The 24,358-nt window shown below is 33.6% G+C and overlaps 1 protein-coding gene across 2 annotated transcripts in view; it reads right to left on the bottom strand.

The window, feature by feature from the left end:
- UNC13C (unc-13 homolog C) overlaps window positions 1–24,358 on the bottom strand; it is a 744,253-nt gene that overhangs the window by 632,154 nt on the left and 87,741 nt on the right. The window lies entirely within an intron of this gene.

Genomic DNA, 24,358 nt, shown 5'->3' with positions numbered 1-24,358 from the left:
CACACCAAAAAGGAATAATAAATTGTTGAAATTGTGGCAATTAATCTAAATTATTAACCAATGGCCTATCTATCTTACTAGTTTCTTCCTAAAATTAGCTCCTAAATTTATTGGCTCAATATTGTTTATTCAATTTTCAATTGTATTCATCTTACCTTGATTTTCAGGATTTCCAAATGCTACTGAATTAGAGATTTCAATTTTTTCCCCAGTTGTTTAGTTGCCCAATTCATTGATTGTTTTTTTTTTCTATTTTGTTGATATAAGAATTTAGAGAAATAAAGTTTCTCCTAAGTACTTTATTGGCTGCATCCCATAAATTTTGGTCTATTGTTTCATTATCATTCTCTTCAGTGAATTTTTTGATTGTTTCTATGATTTGTTCTTTGACCCACTTTTTCTTAGGATTAAATAATTTAGTTTCCAATCAATTTTTAATCTATCCCTTTTCTACCTTTTGTTGAATGTAATTTTTATTGCATTATAATCTGAAAAGAATATATTTAATATTTGTGCCTTTCAATTTTTGATTATAATTGTTTATTGCATTATAATCTGAAAAAAAAAAGAATATCAAATATTTAGAAATGAGTTATTTAAAATATTTACTTTTTTCATGGCCATTAATTCACAAAATTTAGAACCAAATAAGGTAAAATTATAAGGATGAAGATTTTGGTTACCTGATCATTAGAGAGGGAAGACAGGTTTGACCAATGGATAGAGAAAGAAGACTTGTGGTCAAGGCTAACCTCTAATCCATAGAAGCAAATCCGATCCTGTCACTCCCTTTCCCCACTAAGCTCCATTGCCTATTACCTTCAAAATCAAATACAAAATTGTTCTCTGGACAAATGATATATGTACTTATCTATTTACATGTTATCTCCTACTAGAATGGCAATGACAGTACTTCTCTCTATGTATCCTTAATGCTTAACATACTTACTGTCTGGAAGGTAGCAAGCTCTTAAAACATGTTTGTTGATTGAATGACAAAGTCTCAATGCCCCAGGCAAGTTTCTAAAACCATAAGTTAGGGAGAGCAGAAGGAAGGGACCAATATAATCACCTACTCATACCAATAAAAACATAAATCTTTTTTGGGGGGGTTAAGAGAATACCTTTCAAGAGTGGGATATGATATTTTGGAAATGCATTCAGGGATGTTGAAGTAGATGGGAAAGTAATCTCAGAAAGGAAGGCACTAGCAGCAAGAAGGCTTCCTACAGAAGAGGTGATTTAAGCTAAATTTTAAAGGAAGCTAGGGATACTGAGGCCAAGGTTGTAATGCCAGAGAAACTGAGGAAGATAGAGATTAGAGAGTATTTAATAATTTATTTAAAAGGGAGAGATTTACTGGGATCAATTGGATCCATGGTTTGATCCCAGAGCTGAATGAGACTATCATCTTCAAGAATCCAGTCAACATAAAAAATAGACTAGTTGATCAGTGGAATAGGTTAGATTCAAAGGACAACATAGTCAATAACTTTAATAATCTAGTGTTTGACAAATTCAAAGACCCCAGATTTTGGGATAAGAACTCACTATTTGACAAAAATTGCTGGGAAAATTAGAAATTAGTATGGTGGAAACTAGGCATTGAGCCACACTTAACACCGTATACCAAGATAAGGTCAAATGGGTTCATGACTTAGGCATAAAGAATGAGATTATAAATAAATTAGAAGAACATAGAATAGTTTACCCCTCAGACCTGTGGAGGAAGAAGGAATTTATGACCAAAGAAGAACTAGAGATCATTATTGATCACAAAATAGAAAATTTTGATTATATCAAATTGAAAAGTTTCTGTACAAACAAAACTAATGCAGACAAGATTAGAAGGGAAGCAATAAACTGGGAAAACATTTTTACAGTCAAAAAAGTTCTGATAAAGGCCTCATTTCCAAAATATATAAAGAATTGACTCAAATTTATAAGCCATTCTCCAATTGATAAATGGTCAAAGGATATGAACAATTTTCAGATGATGAAATTGAAACGATTTCTAGCCATATGAAAAGATGCTCCAAATCATTATCAATCAGAGAAATGCAAATTAAGACAACTCAGAGATACCACTACACACCTGTCAGGATGGGGACAGGAAAAAATAATGATGAATGTTGGAGGGGATGCGGGAAAAACTGGGGATGCTGATGCATTGTTGGTGGAGTTGTGAATGAATCCAACCATTCTGGAGAGCAATCTGGAATTATGCCCAAAAAGTTATCAATCTGTGCACACTCTTTGATCTAGCAATGTTACTACTGGGCTTATATCACAAAGAGATCTTAAAGAAGGGAAAGGGACCTGTATGTGCAAGAATGTTTGTGGCAGCCCTCTTTGTAGTGGTCAGAAACTAGAAACTGAATGGATGCCCACCAATTGGAGAATGGCTGAACAAATGGTGGTATATGAATGTTATGGAATATTATTGTTCTGTAAGAAATGACCAGCAGGATGAATTCAGAAAGGTCTGAAGAGACTTACATAAACTGATGCTGAGTGAAATGAGCAGGACCAGAATATCATTATATACTTCAAAAACAACACTATATGATGATCAATTTTGATGGACGTGGCTCTCCTCAAAAATGAGATGAAACAAGTCAGCCCCAATAGAACAGTAAAGAACTGAACCAGCTATACCCAGTGAAAGAACTCTGGGAAATGAGTGTGAACCACTACATAGAATTTCCAATCCTTCTATTTTTGTCTGCCTACATCTTTTAATTGTACACTATTTCAAAGTCTGATTCTTTTTGTGCAGCAAAATAACTGTATGGACGTGTATGCATATATTGTATTTAACATATATTGGTTAACCTGCCATCTGAGGGAGGGGTGGGGGGGAAGGAGGGGAAGAGTTGGAACAAAAGGTTTGCAAGGGTCAATGCTGAAAAATTACTCATGCATATCTCTTGTAGATAAAAATTTATAATAAAAAAATTTAAAGAAAGAAAGAAAAAAGAAGAATCCATCCAATAATCAGAGTTCTCAATGAAATATATACACATGGCTCAGATGCAGAGGGTAGACTGATGCAGTGGCAGAATCAGGGTACTGAGAGCTGAATGGGACTGTGACAAGGTGGGGTGAGCCTCCAGAGATGAAATGATATAATCAGGGGGAGGAACCCCAGACATGGGGAGAGGCATCTTGATAAGACAATATCTGATGTTCTAATAGCTTGGGTTGCAGAAGAGGCATTCTGATATTCTAAAACATAAGATCTTTTATCCTTATCAAATATTCTGGTAAAGAGAGAAGGGAGGTTTTGCAGAACTGCATATTTTATAGAATACATATTTATATACACATAGAATACACATTTATATACACAGAACTGCATATTTTGCAGAATACATATTTATATACACATAGAAACCCTCAATCTGTTCTCTTCTAGTCTTCAAATGACCTTCAAGATGCATGAGAATAAGGAAAAAGTACATTCTTTGTGAGCCAGGCTCCTTTTTTCTCTAAGTGCCTTAGACTATTCAACTCTTTCAATATGAAACTGCACTTTTAATATGCAAAATTTAACAATATCCTCCTTCTCTAACAGTATTTTAAATACATAGTTTCTATCTGCTAATTTCACTTCTTCATCAAGACTTGAATTCTTGGTTTAATCCACTAAGCATAAGCAGTTACAGTTTTATTGGTTCTATAATATCTAATTAAATACAATAACAATAATCATATGCCAAATAAGTAAGAAATTTGACTAAATGAATCTATATGGTTTACCTTTGCTATTTTGTTGTTGTTGTTACTGTCTGAATAGTTCAGCTACACCTGGTTTGTGTGCACAGAATTGATGCTCTTTAGAAATAGAATCTGAATTGACAGGGATGTCTGAAATCACATAATTTTGAGATGGAACCTCAACATCCTTGAAGGTAGTCATTAAATTTCTCCTCTGGAAGACTTCTTGGAATAGAAAGCTCATTTACTTCCAAAAATAGCATATTCTTTAACAAAGCATATCTAATTTTTTAAGGATATTCAAATACTTTTTTTTAAAAAAACAGATCTTTGTTTTCATTGGTATGAGGAGACATTTATGAAGAATTGCCGTTAATAAAACACATTGTCCACCACCCCTGTTTTGTTTTGTTTTTTCAACTCCTGATCTTAGAGACTTGCCTGGGGGATTGAGAATCTCATTCAGTCAATAAACATTTATTAAGGGTATGCTATTTGCTAGACACTATGTTAAGCACTAGGGATACAAAGAAAGAGAACTATTGTCCTTGCCATTCTAATGGACATGTAAATAGCTAAGTACATAGATCATTTATAAAGAGAACCTCAGAGGTTGTGGGAGGAGATATGGTATCTAATAGAAATACATTTTGAAGGAAGCCAAGATAGCTGGAAAACATAGGTGAGAAGGAAAAAAGAGTGGGATAAAAAAACAAAACAGAAATCAACAGTCTAGTATTCCTGAACAGTATTTCTATCAGTTAGTTGTTATATAACAAGGTCAAACTGGTACCAAGTGGGAATAAGAGTTTCTCTCTAGTTACACTTGCTAACAGTTTTACTCATCTCTTAGGGGAGAAATGAGCTACATAACTTTCTGTTGGCCAGTAACTGTGTTTGCCATAATATGTACATTTTAAAAATAATTTATTTTCCTGTTTTTGACTTACAGATAAATACTGCCTAAGTAGCTATTTAAAAGAAAATACAGATGAATGCAATGAACTGGTAACTTTGATCTGCACACTTTATAACACATCTGTAATTTAAGGTAATCCCTGTGAAGGCTTTCTGGCATGACAGTGAATATTTAAGAGGTAGCTTATATGAATAAATCAAAGTAAAATGTCCCAGAATGTCTAAGAACTCTTATGCTAGAGATCCTTCTGTTGAGATAACACTGAAACTCCACATGGCCAAATTAGGGAATTTCTTACCTTGATAAATTTCATTTTAAGCTATTACAGTGAGATCTAAATTTTGTGTCTCCCTTAGGCTTAATTTATGTTTATAGATTTGAATCATTACTTAAAATTGAAGAAGAAAATAGAGGGATTTTGTCAGGGGGAGCAGTTTGGGATTATTGATGCATTATGCCATTTCTTCGGTAAATGAGTCAATACAGTCTCCATTTATTGAATTTTGGATTCTGATCTTTGCCCATCCCCACTTCCTGTCTAAGAAATCTGAAACAATGAACTAATTAAATGGGTTTCTCCATTTCGCTAATTGTTGTCATAATGTATATAAAATGAATTCTTTATTTGTTTTTCCATGTGGACTACTGGTCCAATTTCTTTTAGGAGAGAGATGGTTCTGCCAATGATATGTGGAAATATTTCTTCTTCTTTTTTTTTCCTTTCTTTTTTTTTTCCCCTAAGGCTGGGGTTAAGTGACTTGCCCAGGGTCACACAGCTAGGAAGTGTTAAGTGTCTGAGATCAGATTTGAACTCTGGTCCTCCTGAATTCAGGGCTGGTGCTCTATCCACTGCGCCATCTAGCTATCCCCTACGGAAATATTTCAAGGTAATAATTGGAAGAGGGCATAGAACTATTCTGATTAGCTCCAAAGGGATAAATCAGAATCATGAGAAATTAGTGCAAAAATCTCTACAAAAGCAAAAATAAGGAAAGATTTCCAACAAAACAAATTTTACAAAAGTAGGACAGCCCGGCTAAACATTTTTAATAACAAAGATTCCATTGGTATATGGATTAAACTAGATGGCCACTGAAAGCCCAATTCAAATCTCAAATTCTGTGACTCTGAGTTTAATGTGATAGCACATTCTATTTCACAAATAGTTTTGAAGGGAAGGTCTGTTGGGGAAGCTTCTGAGATTTCTACTGAGGACTATTCAAGTACATAGTGAACTAGACGATTTTTGAGATACTTTCCTATTCTGAGATGCTGTGGTTTTGGAATTATTACACCTTGTCTAATTCCATACAATTTGTAGGAAAGCCTATCAAGGATTGTTTAATAAGTTCATTACTCAATAGGCATAACTACTATGACTATTACTAAAATGTTTTCTTATAGCTCAATGTACTGAATATTCACATTTCCCATGAGAAATAAGGATACAGTTCCTTTTCTTGTTAAGTATTCCTAGGTTCTTTAAAATCCATTTTCTTCATTCTACTACAAAATAAATCATCCTTTATGTATCATCTCAGTATAAAAGCAGACAAATATCAGTCTTTGAAATAAAAGGAGAAAGAAGAGCAAAGAGAGACCACGAGTACTATCCAAAAATCAAAAACCATGGAAGGTTTTCTAAAAAACCAAACTTCTCAATCTACTTTGGCCAAATGCCAAATTTTCCTGTTTAGTACATTTAAGTGAAAAATGGGTGTAAAACATAGCAACTTCAATAATGGAGACACTTTCCAGGCATGTCTAATTGCAGGTTCATTTTGTCCTGAAGTTGCCTTTGTCTCAAATTTTACCTACAGATAAATGAGGAAGAAAATCCTTAGAGTCAGAAGTAAATGCCAATTCTCTGGGAAGAGATCCAGAAGGCTGCTTTTTGTTTTTTTATTTTTTTATCATGAGCAGACCTGGGACAATCTACCCATGAAAACCTGATTTAAGACAAAAAAATTTAAAATGCTCAGAAGATTCTTTCCCTCTGCATCATCTTCATGGAAGTAGGAAAGTAGTGAAAACACAGTGCAAGACAGAACCAGTCAACCAGGCAAGTGTCTGTAAATTTCCTTTCATGATAGAAAAAGATTGTGAAACAGATAATACAATTCAAATTGATTCTCAAAAACTAATACTGACAATTATTGATGTTAATTGACTTTTCATGTTTGCTGGAATGAATAATTGTTGCTGTTCTGGCTAGAAATTCTGGGGGTTTTCCTCTTAGACTGATTCCTTTTTATAACTAGGTAAGAAAAGGCCATTCTTTGCCTCATTTATTTCTAACCTATCCTTAATCATTGAATGGGCAGTTGCCTCAGTCAAATTGAGACCTATTAAAGATCTTAGCTTAAAAAAAGGTCAAGGTCTCCCACTGAATTCAGTATGTTTTTCAATTGTCCCGATCTATATCATAGTACAGATAGTTCTGGAGAAAAAAGTCAGGCTGATCATCTTGCAGAACCCTCCCTCACTCAAATTCAATTCCCTTGCATGTCATACCATAACCTCCCTGATATCATAGTCATCTTTGAAAAGGAAGAACAAGACAACATTGTATACAGCATTGGACCTGAAGTCAAGAAAACTCATCTTCCTGAGTTCAAAACTGGCCTCAGGCACTTACTAGTTGTGTGACCTTGGACAAGTCACTTAACCCTGTTTGACTCAATTTCTTCATTTGTAAAATGATTTGGAAAAGACAATGGCAAACCACTTCAGAATCTCTGCCAAGAAAACCTCAAATGGGGTTATGAAGAGTCAGAAGTTACTTCCTAAATGACATTATGAGTTAATTAGAAGATATTATCTATCAGATTTATGGACAGTAAGTTTATGAATAAATGAGATAGAAAGTATTAGTAAAATGCAAACTGCTCCACTATCTTTGCAAGAAAACCTCAAATCAGGTCGCAAGGAGTTCACCATGACTAAACAGCTAAAAGGTAAAATCACAGGAAAACAATAAAAACAAAAAAAGAATAATAAAAATATATTTAAAAAATTTAAAACGTGTTGTAAAAAAAAATTCCAAATAAAAGTATTAGCTAGGGGACAGCAACAATATATCACACAAATACCACAATGTAATTAGGTGGGATTCATACCACCTACATAGGGCTGATTCAATATAAAGAAAACTATTAACAGACTTGATTATATTCATAACAAAAAAAAAAAAGAAAAATCATATGATTATATTAATAGATACAGAAAAAGCTTTTGACAAAATAAACTCATTCCTGTTTAAAAATAACTCTTAAAAGCATAGGTATAAATGGATATTTTCTTTAGATAATAACAAGGCTCTACAGCAAGCATCTATAACAGAGATAAGCTAGAAACCTTCACAAAAAGATTAGGAGTAAAACAAGGATGCTAATTATCACCAATAGTATTCAATACTGTATTAGAAATGCTAGTAATAGCAATAAGAGAAGAAAGGGAACATTAAGGAATCAGAATAAAACTATCTGTTTTTGCAGATGATAAAGTGGCATACTTGGAGAATCCTAGAGAATCAACTAAAATTTTAATTGAAACAATAATTTTAACAAAATAGCAGGATATAAAACAAATCCAAGTAAAATAATCAGAATTTTTATATATTAATGATAAAGTTTTATAAAAAAAGAGGTAGTAAAAGATATTTCATTTAAAATAAACATCAACAATATAAAATTCCCAGGAGTATCCTTGCCAAGACAAACCCAAGAACTATATGAAGTAGTGCTGTCAACCTAAAATATAAACTGGAGCCTCTAAACTCTATATAAGGATTCCTATAGGTTATGTATTGACTTAGAAAATCAGATATAATCTTATCTATGTTCCATTACATTTTTATTTATTTTGGTATATATTTTCAATTATATTTAAATCTAGTTCACAATAGGAAATATTTTGAACTACAATGATACTAACCCTACTTTAAAGATGCAAAGTATTATGTGATTTCATTTTAGCTTTAAGTATTTACTATAAGTATTATTATTCCCCTTGTGTAAATGAGGACATTGTGGCTCACAAGAGCTGTTTTAAAAGTTCCTTTAAATAAGAGATTGATTCTGTTGACAATATTGCCTCTGTGTGAACAACCTCATCTTCCTGAAGGTAAAGCAATTATCTAGAAGTTAATGCTGCTTCCAAGAGTATTCAACCAAATTTGAAAAAGTATTTTGTCATCAAACTGGATGAATCAGGAAAGCAGTGGAAAAAATATTGACTGAGAACATCCATGTCAGCAGAAAACATGAACTGAATGTATACAGTTATCAAAGGAAGTAGGTACAGTATCTTTTCATTAGCAAAACAAGGTATAAATCAGTCAAAATGCAAAGCAAAGCCCAATTCTCCCTTCTGCTAGGACAGACTTGATCTTTTGGACAGAGCTTTAGATAAAATAATATCCACACAATGCCTTTCCTGTAAGAAAAATACTACTCAGCCTTCTGGGTCATGAATTAGAGAAGAAACTTTCCTCACTTCTTCCTTGGAATACAGTATTATACAATGGAAGAAAAAAATGTTATTAAAGCCATCAAACCTATGTTAAATTAACTCTTGGCTTTGCCACATACTAACTTATTTTAGTTATACTTCCATTTGCTGGGTTATAAAATGATGATGATAGAGTAGAATACATGACATCCGAAGTCCCTCCAGCTCCAAATTTCTGTGAGCTCTCAAATACGAATTAGGATAGGAATAGCAAATAATATAGGTCAAAGAATTGACATTCAGGAAGCACAAAGAACAGCAATGAGTCCTAACCATCCATGGTCAATGAAGGACAGAAGTAGCCATGGCCAAAAGCATTCAGGATTTTAATGATTCTAAAAGCATACAAAATATCTACCTTTTATCCAAAAGCCAATAATTTTGCTTACTCTCATGTGAAATGAAATGCATTGTCCTGTTTTGCTACAGCAATGTTTTTAAAAATTATCTGAATAGTCAAAATTCAACCATTCTCAAATCTTACTTAAAACAGTGAGAATTAAAACTCGACAACGAAAGCTTTGGAAAGCCTGAGTTCACATTTATTTGAGAACGTTATTGTCGGAGGAACATCAATCTTTAGAAGGGGAAACAAAAAATGCCTCAGGAATAAATCAATTCATATTCTATTCTCACAAACTAGCTGCTGACTAACATAAACATGAAACTGTAAGCACCATTTCTTTGATGATTCAGTTCAATTCAATAATCACTCATTGAGCAATTACTACCTGCAAAGCACTATGCCAGATGATAAGGACACAGATAACCAAAAACAGGGTCTGTCTTCAAGAGCCTTATATTCTACTAAGAGAATGAATAAATATATAATGATTTGAAGACTAGAGCATTTACAACTGAGAGATTAGGAAAAGTTTCATAGTTAAATGAGGTGAAAATCCTCCAAACATTTGGGGTCCTTATGGAGGAAAGACCCAAACCACTATTAAAAGAGAAATAAAATATAACACAATATGCAAAGATATAGTAAAGCAAATGTTCTCATCTACTATTGTAACCACTATTTGTTGTCCATGGATGAAAGACACCTGAAGCCTTGTTTAAATGGTTACCTCCACCTTGCTGTCATCTTAAATAGACTTTTTAACAATTGTTGAAGTTGTTGATCACTTCCCCTTGTCTCTTAGCCTTAAACAAGGAATTTTTTCCCCATTATGACACCAAATCCTGTCAGAGATATGGCAAATATTTCCACAGAAACCCTTCTTTTTTCTTTTGAATGATTACATCTTTCTCTATTTCCCAACTTGTGCAAAATACCTTATTTATCTTTCTTAAGTAGTGTATCAGGAAGGGGAGAGAAGGGAAGGAAGGAGTCGTTTGGAGGGGAAAGGGAGGAAAAAAGGAGGAAAGGAAATAAGTATTTATTTACTGCCTATTTAGAGTTAGGCACTGAACTAAGAGATTTAACACTGTTATCTCATTTCAATTTCTCAACAACTCCAACTGTTAGATGCCATTATTACTGCATTTTATAGCCAAGAAAACAGGTAGCAGAGGGCAATTGACTAAAATTTTATAAAAGCCAAATCTATATCCTAAAAATTTGCTCTATCAGTAAGTATTCTTCCATTGTATATTAAGAGAATTATTTGCTTTGGCCTATGAGCCACGGTCATCTGATCCTCACAGGCAAGTATACTGCTAACAGATCTCATTCCTCTCAGACAAGAGAATTCTCCAAGGTGAAACCTAATATAAGTTAAAAAAAAAAAAAAAAAACCTAACTGTACTTAATGAATCAAGTCACTAGGGGCAGAGAAACTATTGAAAAAAAATGTGGATTCATTCCTAAGATATTGTCAGCAATCTTAGAAAAAACTGTGGCCAAGGAAAGAGGGGCTACAGCAATTGAAAAAGACAAATGTCACAGTTTCCAGAAAAGTGAAGTGAGCAGAGTCTGAAAAAATATGGACTAATAGTTTAGACTTTGATTACTGGAAAATTTCAAGAATGTCTCATTAAAGGAAGTCATTTATTTTTAGTTCTAAGATCAGTTTTTATCTAGCTACATATTGACCCTATGACATTAGGTAATTTACTTAACCTGTTGGTGCTCTAGACAATTCTTTAAGACCAACTTGTGGAAAAAGTTTCAATTTGTATTGGTAAAGAGAGATTTTTCATTTAGGAATACTCCATATCAATGAATAGTCATCTCTCTCCATATCCTATCATTTAAGAAATAGTTAATGAAAAATCCAGAAAGGAAAAGACTACAAAGGAGCATGACTCCAGAAAGAACAAGACATTACAGACCTATTTATTTTTGTTTTGGAAATGAGACATTATTATTAGACTGGTAGATTAAAGGAGTACTAAAGGCAGTATTTACCTAAATTTAAGCAAGACAGGTTACAAAATGTTATATTACTCTCCTGGGCAAGATGGACAGATATGGGCTACATCAATAGTAGAGTTAGATGGATTCAGTTCTTAATGAATTTCCAGTTAGATGATTCTAGGGGTTTATCCTTTACCTTAAACCACTCAGGATTTTTATAAGTAAAAGAATAGAAAATAACATTTCAAATTTTCTTATAACCCATACATATTACCAAGGATTACATGAATTACCAAGTTAGGACCAAAAGACAAAAGAATGGACCTCCTTCATAGATGAGAACTTCAGTTTTATTAAAGATCTTTATTTATTAAAGATCTCGGACTTGGCCAAGATGGCGGCGTGGAGGCAGACAGCTGCTTGAGCTCCTCATTTTCTCTCAGAACTTACTTCATGACAAGCCTCAGACTTAATGCTTGACCCAGAAAGAAATCCACAAATAATCACCAAGAGAAGACATCCTTGAAAGTTGCCAGAAAAGGTCTGTGTTTGCTCGGGGGAGGGTCAATCAGACTGGGCACAGACTGAGGGCAGACAGCCAGAGCAAGACAGGCAGCTCACACAGCTCAGACCAGAGGGGGAGCAGTATGATCTCTGCCGTTTCTGCAAAAAGACTCTTACCCCAGTGTGGATACTCCATCTTGGCAGCAAGCCAGGAGCAGCAGAGAGGGTGTAAACACCGGAGGTAAAGATTAAAACCCCAGAAAGTTAGCCTCTCTCAGAACCCGGCCACCCCAACCCCCACCTAGACTGACTCAGCACGTTCTCAGAGCCTCAGAGTGCAGACTCAGTACAGTCATTGCTGTTCTGTTAGTGGCTCTCTGCTGCCCTACCCCCAGTCTGTAGAGGAAGCCCATTAATACCATCCAGCCCCATCCCCCGCAAAACAGACCAATTGTTTCTCGTGTCAATTTGTTTTCTTCGATTCCTACTATGACAAAATGAACAAAAATTTCAAAAGGGCTCTAACCATTGACAGCTTTTGTATGGAGAGAGAGCAGACTTCAAACACTGAAGAGACTAAAAACAGACTGTCCCCAGATGAATCCCCTAAGAGGGATATGAGCTGCTCCTCAATACAAAAGAATCTCATAGAGGAAATCAAAAAGGCTCTCACAAGAGAGCTGGAAGAGAAATGGGAAAAGGAAAGGGAAGCTTGGCAAGAGAGCCTGGAGAAGTCATCCCATTCATTCAAAGACAGAGTGGATAAAGAAATCAAATCATTGAGAAAAAAGATTAGTAAGCTGGAAAAGGTAAACAACTCCAAGGAAAACAGGATTAGTGAGCTGGATAAAGAAATCAGCTCTCTAAAAAATAAAATGGATAAAATGGAAAAAAATTCCATAGAAGATAAAAACTCAATTGGACAATTACAAAGAGATATAAAAAAAGTGAGTGAAGAAAATACATCATTGAAAATTAGACTGGAACAAGTAAAAATGAATGATTCAAGGAGAAACTAAGAGGTAATCAAGCAAAACCAGAGAAATGAAACAATTGAAAAGAATGTCAAGTACCTTATTAGAAAGACAATAGACCTGGAAAACAGATCCAGGAGAGACAATTTGAGAATAATCAGACTGCCTGAAAAATGTGAGGAAAAAAAGAGCTTGGAGACCATTTTCTAGGAAATTATCAAAGAGAACTGCCCAGACGTTCTGGAAACAGAGGGTAAAATAAACATTGAAAAAAATTATCGATCACCTACTGAAAGGGACCCTAAAATCAAAACGCCAAGAAATATAGTGGCCAAGTTCAAGAACCATCAGACAAAGGAAAAGATATTGGAAGCTGCTAGAAAAAAACAATTCAAATATGGAGGATCCACAATAAGGATAACCCAGGATCTAGCAGCATCCACATTAAAAGAACGAAGGGCCTGGAACATGATATTCCAAAAGGCTAAGGAACTTGGTATGCAGCCAAGAATAACTTACCCAGCAAGAATGAGCATCGTTTTCCAGGGAAGAAGATAGACATTTAACGAAATAAATGAATTCCATCTATTTTTGATGAAAAAACCAGACCTAAATAAAAGGTTTGATCTTCAAATACAGAACTCAAGAGATTTCTAAAAAGGTAAAAAGAAATCTTGAGAACTATACTTCTGCCAAAAAAATATGTAAAGAACATATGTACAACTTGTCTTAGAAACTAGAGGTGGAAAGGAAATTATATCATAAAAAAGTGTAAAGTGGTGGTACTATATCTCATGAAGAGGCAAAGGTAACCTATTATATCTGAGAGAAAGAAAGGAGGGAGATGAACATAGTGTGTATCAATAGACATATTCGATTTATGGTGAAACTTCTTCCACTTCATTGAAAAGTAAAAGGGAAGGAGTAAGCTAAGGGGAAGGGAATACAGAAATTTCGAGGAAAAGGGGTAAAATAAGGGGAGGAACTTTAAGGTGAGGGAGGGATCCTAAAAAGGGAGGGCTTTGAAAAGCAAGTGGTGTTCACAAGCTTAACACTGGGTAGGGGGGTAAGAGGAAAGGAAAGAGGAAAAGCATAAGCAGGGGTTAATAGGATGGCAAGCCATATAGAATTAGTCCTTCTAACCATAAATGTGAATGGGGCAAACTGCCTCATAAAGAGGAAGCAGTTAGCAGACTGGATTAAAAGTCAGAATCCTACTATATGTTGTTTACAGGAAACACACCTGAAACAGGGTGAGACATTCAAACTAAAAGTAAAAGGGTGGAGCAGAATCTATTATGCTTCAGGAAAAACCAAAAAAGCAGGAGTAGCCATCCTCCTCTCAGATCAAGCAAAAACAAAAATTGATCTAATTAAAAGAGATAAGGAAGGGCATTATATCCTGCTAAAGGGCAGCATCAATAATGAAGCAGTATCAATATTAAACATATATGCACCAAGTGGAGCAGCAGCTAAATTCTTAAAAGAGAAATTAAGAGAGCTGCAAGAGGAAATAAATAGCAAAACTATAACAGTGGGAGATCTCAACCTTGCACTCTCAGAATTAGATAAATCAAACCACAAAATAAATAAGAAAGAAGTCAAAGAGGTAAATAGAATACTAGAAAAGTCTGATATGATAGATCTTTGGCAAAAGCTAAATGGAGACAGAAAGGAGTATACTTTCTTCTCAGCAGTTCATGGAACCTATACAAAAATTGATCATATACTAGGGCATAAAAACCTCAAAATCAAATGCAGTAAGGCAGAAATAGTAAATGCATCCTTTTCAGACCACAATGCAATCAAAATTACATTTAATAAAAAGCCAGGGGAAAATAGACCAAAAAATAATTGGAAATTAAATAATCTTAACTAAAGAATGATTGGGTAAAACAGCAAATCATAGACATAATTAATAACTTCACCCAAGAAAATGACAATAATGAGACCAAAATGTGTGGGATACAGCCAAAGCAGTAATAAGGGGAAGTTTTATATCTCTACAGGCCTACTTGCATAAAATAGAGAAAGAGAGGGCCAACGAATTGGGCTTACAACTAAAATTGCTAGAAAAGGAACAAATTAAAAACCCCCAGACAAACACAAAACTTGAATTCAAAAAATAAAAGATGAGATTAATAAAATTGAAAGTAAAAAAAACTATTGAATTAATTAATAAAACTAAGAGTTGGTTTTATGAAAAAACAAACAAAATAGACAAACCCTTAGGAAACCTGATTAAAAAAAGGAAAGAGAAAAAGCAAATTGTTAGTCTTGAAAATGAAAAGGGTGAACTCACCACTAATGAAGAGGAAATTAGAACAATAGTTAGGAGCTACTTTGTTCAACTTTATGCCGATAAATTCGATAACTTAAATGAAATGGAAGAATACCTTCAAAAATATAGCTTGCCCAGATTAACAGAGGAAGAAATAAGTAGTCTAAATAGTCCCATCTCAGAAAAAGAAATAGACCAAGCTATTAACCAATTTCCTAAGAAAAAGTCCCCAGGACCAGATGGATTTACATGTGAATTCTACCAAACATTTAAAGAACAACTAACTCCAATGCTATGTAAACTATTTGAAAAAATAGGGATTGAAGGAGTCCTACCAAATTCCTTCTATGACACAGACATGGTACTGATACCTAAACCAGGCAGATCGAAAACTGAGAAAGAAAACTATAGACCAATTTCCTTAATGAATATTGATGCTAAAATCTTAAATAAGATATTAGCAAATAGACTTCAGAAAATCATCCCCAGGATAATACACTATGACCAAGTGGGATTTATACCAGGAATGCAGGGCTGGTTTAATATTAGGAAAAATATTAGTATAATTGACCATATTAATAATCAAATTAATAAAAACCATATGATCATCTCAATAGATGCAGAAAAAACATTTGATAAAATCCAACATCCATTCCTACTAAAAACGCTTGAGAGTATAGAAATAAATGGACTATTCCTTAAAATAATAACGAGCATATATTTAAAACTGTCAGTAAACATCATAGGTAATGGCGATAAACTGGAACCTTTCCCTGTAAGATCAGGAGTGAAACAAGGTTGCCCACTATCACCATTACTATTCAATATAGTACTAGAAACGCTAGCCTCAGCAATAAGAGCCGAGAAAGAGATTCAAGGAATTAGAGTAGGAAATGAGGAAATCAAACTATCACTCTTTGCAGATGACATGATGGTATACTTAGAGAACCCCAAAGACTCTGCTAAAAAGCTATTAGAAATAGTTCAGAATTTTAGCAAAGTTGCAGGATACAAAATAAATCCACATAAATCCTCAGCATTTTTATATATTACCAACACAATCCAACAGCAAGAGATACAAAGAGAAATTCCATTCAAAATAACGGTCGATAGTATAAAATATTTGGGAATATATCTACCAAAGGAGAGTCAGGAATTATATGAGCAAAATTACAAAACACTTGCCACAAAAATAAAGTCAGATTTAAATAATTGGGAAGACATTCAGTGCTCTTGGATAGGCCGAGCGAATATAATTAAGATGACAATACTCCCTAAACTAATCTATTTATTTAGTGCTATACCAATCAGACTTCCAAGAAACTATTTTAATAACCTAGAAAAAATAACAACAGAATTCCTATGGAACAACAAAAGGTCGAGAATTTCAAGGGAAGTAATGAAAAAAAAAATTAAGTGAAGGTGGTCTAGCTGTACCTGATTTAGAACTGTATTATAAAGCAACAGTCACCAAAACCATTTGTTATTGGCTAAGAAATAGACTAGTTGATCAGTGGCATAGGTTAGGTTCACAGGGCAAGATAGTGAATAAAAATGGCAATCTAGTGTTTAACAAACCCAAAGATCCCAAATTTTGGGATAAGAATTCATTATTTGACAAAAACTGCTGGGAAAACTGGAAATTAGTATGGCAGAAACTAGGCATGGACCCACATTTAACACCACATACTAAGATTAGATCAAAATGGGTCTAAGATTTAGGCATAAAGAACGAAATCATAAATAAATTGGAGGAACATGGGATGGTTTACCTCTCAGACTTGTGGAGGAGGAAGGAGTTTGTGTCCAAGGGAGAACTAGAGACCATTATTGATCACAAAATAGAAAATTTTGATTACATCAAATTAAAAAGTTTCTGCACAAACAAAACTAATGCAAACAAGATTAGAAGGGAAGTAACAAATTGGGAAAACATTTTTACAGTTAAAGGTTCTGATAAAGGCCTCATCTCCAAAACATACAGAGAATTGACTTTAATTTATAAGAAATCAAGCCATTCTCCAATTGATAAATGGTCAAAGGATATGAACAGACAATTTTCAGATGATGAAAATGAAACTATTTCCACTCATATGAAAGAGTGTTCCAAATCACTATTGATCAGAGAAATGCAAATTAAGACAACTCTGAGATATCATTACACACCTGTCAGATTGGCTAAGATGACAGGAACAAATAACGATGAATGTTGGAGGGGTGTGGGAAAACTGGGACACTGATGCATTGTTGGTGGAGTTGTGAAAGAATCCAACCATTCTGGAGAGCAATCTGGAATTATGCCCAAAAAGTTATCAAAATGTGCATACCCTTTGACCCAGCCATACTACTACTGGGCTTATATCCCAAGGAAATACTAAAGAAGGGAAAGGGACCTGTATGTGCCAAAATGTTTGTGGCAGCCCTTTTCATAGTGGCTAGAAGCTGGAAGATGAATGGATGTCCATCAATTGGAGAATGGTTGGGTAAATTATGGTATATGGATGTTATAGAATATTATTGTTCTGTAAGAAATGACCAACAGGAGAAATACAGAGAGGCTTGGAGAGACTTACATCAACTGATGCTTAGTGAAACAAGCAGAACCAGAAGATCATTATACACTTCAACAATGATACTGTATGAGGATGTATTCTGATGGAAGTGGATATCTTCAACATAGAGAAGAGATAATCCAATTCCAATTGATTGATGATGGACAGAATCAGCTACATCCAGAAAAGGAACACTGGGAAATGAGTGTAAACTGTTATTTTTACCTTCTGAATCCAATTCTTCCTGTGCAACAAGAAATTCGGTTCTACACATATATATTGTATCTAGAATATATTATAATATATTTAACATGTATAAGACTGTCTGCCATCTGGGGGAGGGGGTTGGGGGTGGAAGGGAAAAAATCTGAACCGAAGTAAGTGCAAGGGATAATGTTGTAAAAAATTACCCATACATATGTACTGTCAAAAAAAAAAAGTTATAATTATAAAATAAAATAAAAATTTTAAAAAGAAAAAGAAAGCATGAGAGACACAGAGAGAAATAATTATTTTTTAAAAAGATCTCTATTTATAGAGAGGATCCTTATTCAAGTATTGTTTACACAAGATTTTCTCTAAAATTTCTGTGACTCGTTGAAATAATATTACTATTGTTTAATCTAAGCCTCTAGAATTAAGACTAGACAGGCATAATGATTCTCTAGTAGTATTAGTGCTTCAGAACTCTAAATACAAGCCAAATATAGATTTGACTAACACTCAATAGAAAAGAATTATATCAGTGCTGTATTTACTTTAATGCCACAAGCTACCTTTCTCCAAGTCTATCAGATGTTCACTTTTCTATGTCATTGAATAGGGGGAAGTGGAAAGGTAATGAAAAATGCACTTATATCTTTTTCCATCGGCTTTTGTTGTAAGGTTAATAAGAGTTGGAATAAAAACAAGGTCAAAACTTAACTTGCAGGGAGTGGAGGAATGAATCCCAGGTTGCTGAAATTTAGAAGATGCCAAAATCCTAGACTATGCTTTCTACCATCTTGTAGCTTCATCCCAATGAGTTCTTCTCTACCCAGTTCGATCATCATCAGAGTAGTGAATGCAGCTTCCCATTTCCTCTAAAAGCAAATATCTCAATAGTTCCCACCATTGTCAGATAGCCTAGAAATTTTGAGGTATCCTGAACCATGTTCTATAATTATGGGAGGTGTTATTCATTTCAATTTCCCCTTTCATCATCTCCTCCCTTACCCAGGTAGGAAAATTTCTGGTTATTCATTTGGATTTAAAATCCCCAACCAAAGCAAAGCTATAAACCACAATTCGGGTCAAGTTACCAAATTGGGATCCCAAACACAGAGATCCAAATCTAGATTTAAGTAGCTACAACAAAAAAAAGATGAGAATGTGAACATAACAGGCAAGCTGTTAAAGAATAGTCAGGACCTTCAGAGATGAGACACAGTAGAGAATAGGATAACAAAAATATGCTTGAGGCTCAAAGAGTTGGAGGAGATTTTCAAATCAGAAGTTTAGTACCTAAGAGGTTTAAATACTTGGCAACCACCAAACCATGGCTGAGATATTAACCTTTGTATTTTTAGCCTACCTGCTTCTCTATAGAATCCTGGCAGTCTCCACTTGTGATTTAGTTTGTAGTTTCATGCTTGGAGGAAGACACTACAAATTTCACATATAGCAAGTGACACAAATAATATTAGAAGAAAATTCTATTATGACTATAAATTTGGAAAGAGTCCAAGAAAATGATAGTTTATTCTCATTACCTAAATATTATCCAGCTGTAATAATTCCACATATTCTGCATATGCCTATATACTCTTGCCAATTGCTTATACCTACACCTAATTTTGAAGTGAAAACAAAGCTTTTTTTTCCTATTAATAATTTTTCCTCAACATGTCTCAGCAAATACTAACCTAGAACATCAAAAAGCCTTTCTTCACTTTCCCAGTCATCACATTAGCTCAGGCCTTCATAATTTCTTGCCTACCTACAGCAAAAGCCTCTTAATTGGACTCTCAATTTCCAGTCTTTCCCCCTTCAAATCATTCTTCCCAAAGCTTCCAAAATAATATTTCTAAGAACAAATATGACTGCACTATATTCCTGCTCAAGAACTTCATTGGTTCTCTATTACCTCTAGGATAAAATATTAATTTTTCAATTTCATACTTAGAAAACTACATATCTCACTCCCAAATACATTGCAAATCTGATGATCTAAACAATCAAGCCAAACTTTTCTAAGGAGTGTTTTTTACACAAGTCACTGTGTTCTCCTGAGTCCATGCTTTTTCACTGGTTCCCCCACCAGAATTGAATTCCTCCATCTCTTAAATCTCTATCTTCTTTCACAATTCATCTTAAGCACCATCTTCTACATGAAACTTTTCCTAATCTTCCTAAAAGATTAGTGTCTCTCCCTCAATTATATGGTATTTAATTTGTATGTATGTATATTTTTATCTCCCCAGAAAGAATCTAAAAGCCTTGAGGGCAAATATTGTTGGTTACATATACATATACATATATATATATATATATATATATATATATATATATATATATATATAAATATCCCCTACCATAATGCCTAGCAATAGCATGTAATTAATAAACACATGAATAAAAATTTTGAAGGAAAGAACCATGTATTTGTTTTTCTTTTTATTCCAAGCTAATAGGACACTGCCTAGCAAATACTAGGCTTTTCATAAATGTTTCTTGACTGACTGTTCAGAATCTCTAGTTTCCTTTCAACCTTTCCTAAGATCCCTACTTGTTAAGGACCTCTTTCTTCTCTTTGTAATATTCACATGTATATTTTTATGCTTAAGTTTTGAATCTCCCATCTAGACTAAAAATGTCTTAAGGGCATATATACAGTTTTTTTTCCCCATTTTATCTCTGTATCTTCAGGTCTTAGCATAATTCCTTGAAAACACAAGGCATATAAACTCTGGGCAAGTCACTTCACCCCAAATGCCTTACACACACAAAAAAGGCACTTAATGAATATTTTTATTAGACTGAATTAATAAGACCCTTTGAAGAAGCATGAATTGTATTTAATTACAACCTGTTCACAGATGTGATATCAAAGATGTATTGGTCTATTCATGAATCTAACTGTTTGTATGAAGCTTTATACCTGCAATCATGATAGATTTGTAAGGGAGAGAAAAGACTTATGAAAATTTGTAAAGGACAAGAAAAAAATGACAAGAGAAAAAAGAATTAAGAAATTACATCCCAGATTTTTGGCAACCAATGTTGCAAAAATATAACCAAATAATATGAAAAAAAGTAATAGGATGTCTAAAAGAGGGGGATGGGCAGGAATTATAAGAGTAAATGCAGTATTTAGAAGAAACTCATATAATTCTTCCATGTAAACTTTTGTTACTGGCTAGCAACTTCTTTTGGGAAATCTATCATACTGCAATATTTCACTGCTTTCACCTGCATATTGAATGAAAGAGTATGAACTCAATAAAGATTTGTTCTCTCCTGAAAGTAACAACATTTAACTGTGTAGTAGCATCTGTAGATGACATAAATAGTATGAGTTCAAGACAATGCAAAAATGCACCCAAATGGTTAACTTTTGAAGACATCTCTTTGATCAATTATAAAGCTTTTTTAAATGGAGAAAGATATGTGTAGTCTTCTTTAATGTTGCCTAGCTTTAAGCAATCAATTCACATACTATTTTCAGTTTTCTAATGTGTTTCCTGTCTATTCTATTCACTCAACTGTTTCCTTGTCTGTTAAATGAGTGGATTAGATTCCATGGTCTCCAAGTCTCCTTCCTGTTCTACAATCTTATTCTGACTTTATTCCTTGATCTTTATGATTGCTCAATAAGGTGGGTAGGACATTTATTATTCTTACTTAACAGCTGCAGAATCTGAGTTTAAGTGACTTGCATATTCCTAATTGATTATAACATAAATATAGTGAGCCCGATAATAATTTAAAAGAATAAGTGTCCTTCCTGGGCTTGAAATTTGAAGTCCTAACCTTTGAGGAGACTCATCTAACTGACAATACCCCAGACAACATGTAGGACTTATTTGTGATGTGACCCAGAGGAATATCCACACATGACTTTCTCTTTATGTGTCAAATGGGAATAATAATACCTACAGATCTTATCTCATAAGACTATCAAAATACTCAAATGAAAAATAATTTATGTAAAATGTTTTGAAAACCTGTACTAGTCATGTAGAGCTCAACTACTATTTTTACTATTATTTACTGTCACATTGACATTAGTAGAAGTTCTCATACTGAAAGTTCCTCATGCTATTGGAATCACAGATTCTTTATATATCAAAACTATCAAATAATTATTATTAAAATTAATACACCTATGATAAAACTTCTAGATGTACCACTAACCTGAATCCTGGATTCTGTGAAGTATCTTCTGTTAGCTGTGCAGAAGACACAAAATTTCATTTATTTTATTCTGAACTTAAGTAATAAAATAAGGATTTCCATTATATGATAGAATAAGAAAAATGATTGTCCATAAAACTGTAAATCTATCATGTAAGATTTGCTATTTATTTTAAATATATAATAGTTAACATTTTCCCCCAATTGTTTGAGGGATATTCCCCCAATTTGACAGCTGTCACTAGTCTCTTTAATTCTATCTTTTTATGGCGTATATTTAGTCTTTATAGTTTTTGTTTAATAGAGTAAATTAAGATGAACATATTCTAGAAAGCAAACCTGATTCATTAACTTTTCTAGAAAATGGAAGGATTTTTCAGTTTTAATAATGGATAATGTAAGACAATTAGTTGAGTAACCGATTTCCAGCAGTTCCCCAAATTTATAGTAACTCTGTTGGAAGGAAATATTAAATATTTCCATTTGCATTTTGTCTAGGCATAGTTACAAAATTAAATTCCCCAAGTTAGATTAGCTTAAAGTGGCAAATAAATCTCTGTGATATTCTCAACAATAGTACTTATTTTTTAGTTTTGTAGCAGCACATGTCAAGAACAAGAACATAGGCATAACAAGTAAGATTTCAAGGAATTTATTTCCTCAATCACTAAAGAATGATCAAAAGTTGGATGAACATAACTACATTGTATGTACCAGATGACAAAAAGAAATGTGGAAATTACTATCTATAAGAACCAATATGAATTGATTAAGAGCTAAGTTCCAATGAGAAACCTTTCCATTTAAAATACTATTCAAATTATCTTCACATTTTAGCAAAACAATTAATTAAAAAGTTGAATGTTTAAATATTTTCCATCATATTGGTTAAAAGAAAATTATTTAGACTAAATTTCCCAATGGTTTTAATTTGATCAAACAAGCTTATCTTTGTATCAAATAGATTGTAGATTTGAAATATACATTGTATTAAACTGAGCTGTGTAATATTATAATATATTGATCTGTACAAAATGGCTATATCTCTAATTCTGGTCAAAGCTTATGCAGTTGATTGGCCAATCTACTGATGTGATTATTGCCAGAACTTATGCAAGAGAGAAAAACTATATATGCTTTTTCATTGTAGGCAATTCTTGTCCATATGCTCCCATAATTGCCTAATAAGCTAGTAAAATGATACCTTCCTATTTTTAAAACATTCTATGGGTGGTAGTGGAACATGTAACAATCCATCTTTTTTTTATTCATTCATTTATTTCAGAAGAGTTTGCTAAATGCCTACTGTGTTCAAGGTACTGTGTTAGATACTGGGGGTAAAGAGAAAAAAAAAGTGAGAGAGTCCCTATTCTTGATATGCTGATGTCTCTCAGATGGAAACATGAACAGAGACAAATAAATATAAAGCCATTTGTGAAGGAAAAGCTAAACTGGAAGGAAGACAGGCATTATAAAAAGTGATGTTGAGGAGGGAGGCATGGTGTGAAATAAATTTCTGTACTATAGGTTTAGTCTTTAAAATTTAAAGTTAATTGCTTCAAATTAATAAGAGAATAGTTGAAAAATAATTCAAGGATATGAATAGGCATTTCAGTGAATTAAATCCAAGGTATCAATTACATGAAAAAAATACTTCAAACCACTAATAACTAGGAAAATACATATTAAGACATCTCAACCACTTAATAAAGTTCACTGAAATAGGACTAATATTTCCCAGTATTTTCCTGACATAGATTCTTCTCACCTTTACCAACCTACAGCCACATAGAGTAGGACCATGCCCTTCCTCTTACTCACCCTTAACAGGAATTTTAGCTTTCCCTTAAAGGAGACAAAGATGTCCCCAGGAATTGAATGGTTTCATTTTCTTTGATATGGTCACTTAAAGGCATAAAAGTGCCATCCTGTTATATCTTATATGTGTCTTTTCTCAAAGAGATTGAGTTTCTTGAAAGCAACTCATTACCTTCCATTGTATCTTCAGAGCTCAGTACAATGCCTGGTACGTTGTAGGCATATTATTTACTGACTGATCACATGCAGTGAAGGTTTCTTTAACGTGTATTTTTGAAGCCCACACAAGACAACAAATCCTTCACAGTATCCTGTCATTATACTGGATACATTTTCACATGATTGGGTTTTATTTCTTGGTATCCAAGAAAAATCAGC

The sequence above is a fragment of the Sminthopsis crassicaudata genome, chromosome 2, assembly GCF_048593235.1.
Source record: "Sminthopsis crassicaudata isolate SCR6 chromosome 2, ASM4859323v1, whole genome shotgun sequence".
In the NCBI taxonomy this organism is placed as follows: Eukaryota; Metazoa; Chordata; class Mammalia; order Dasyuromorphia; family Dasyuridae; genus Sminthopsis; species Sminthopsis crassicaudata.
The sequence above is the reverse complement of the archived record's forward strand: the minus strand, read 5'-3'. Positions and strand labels throughout refer to the sequence as shown.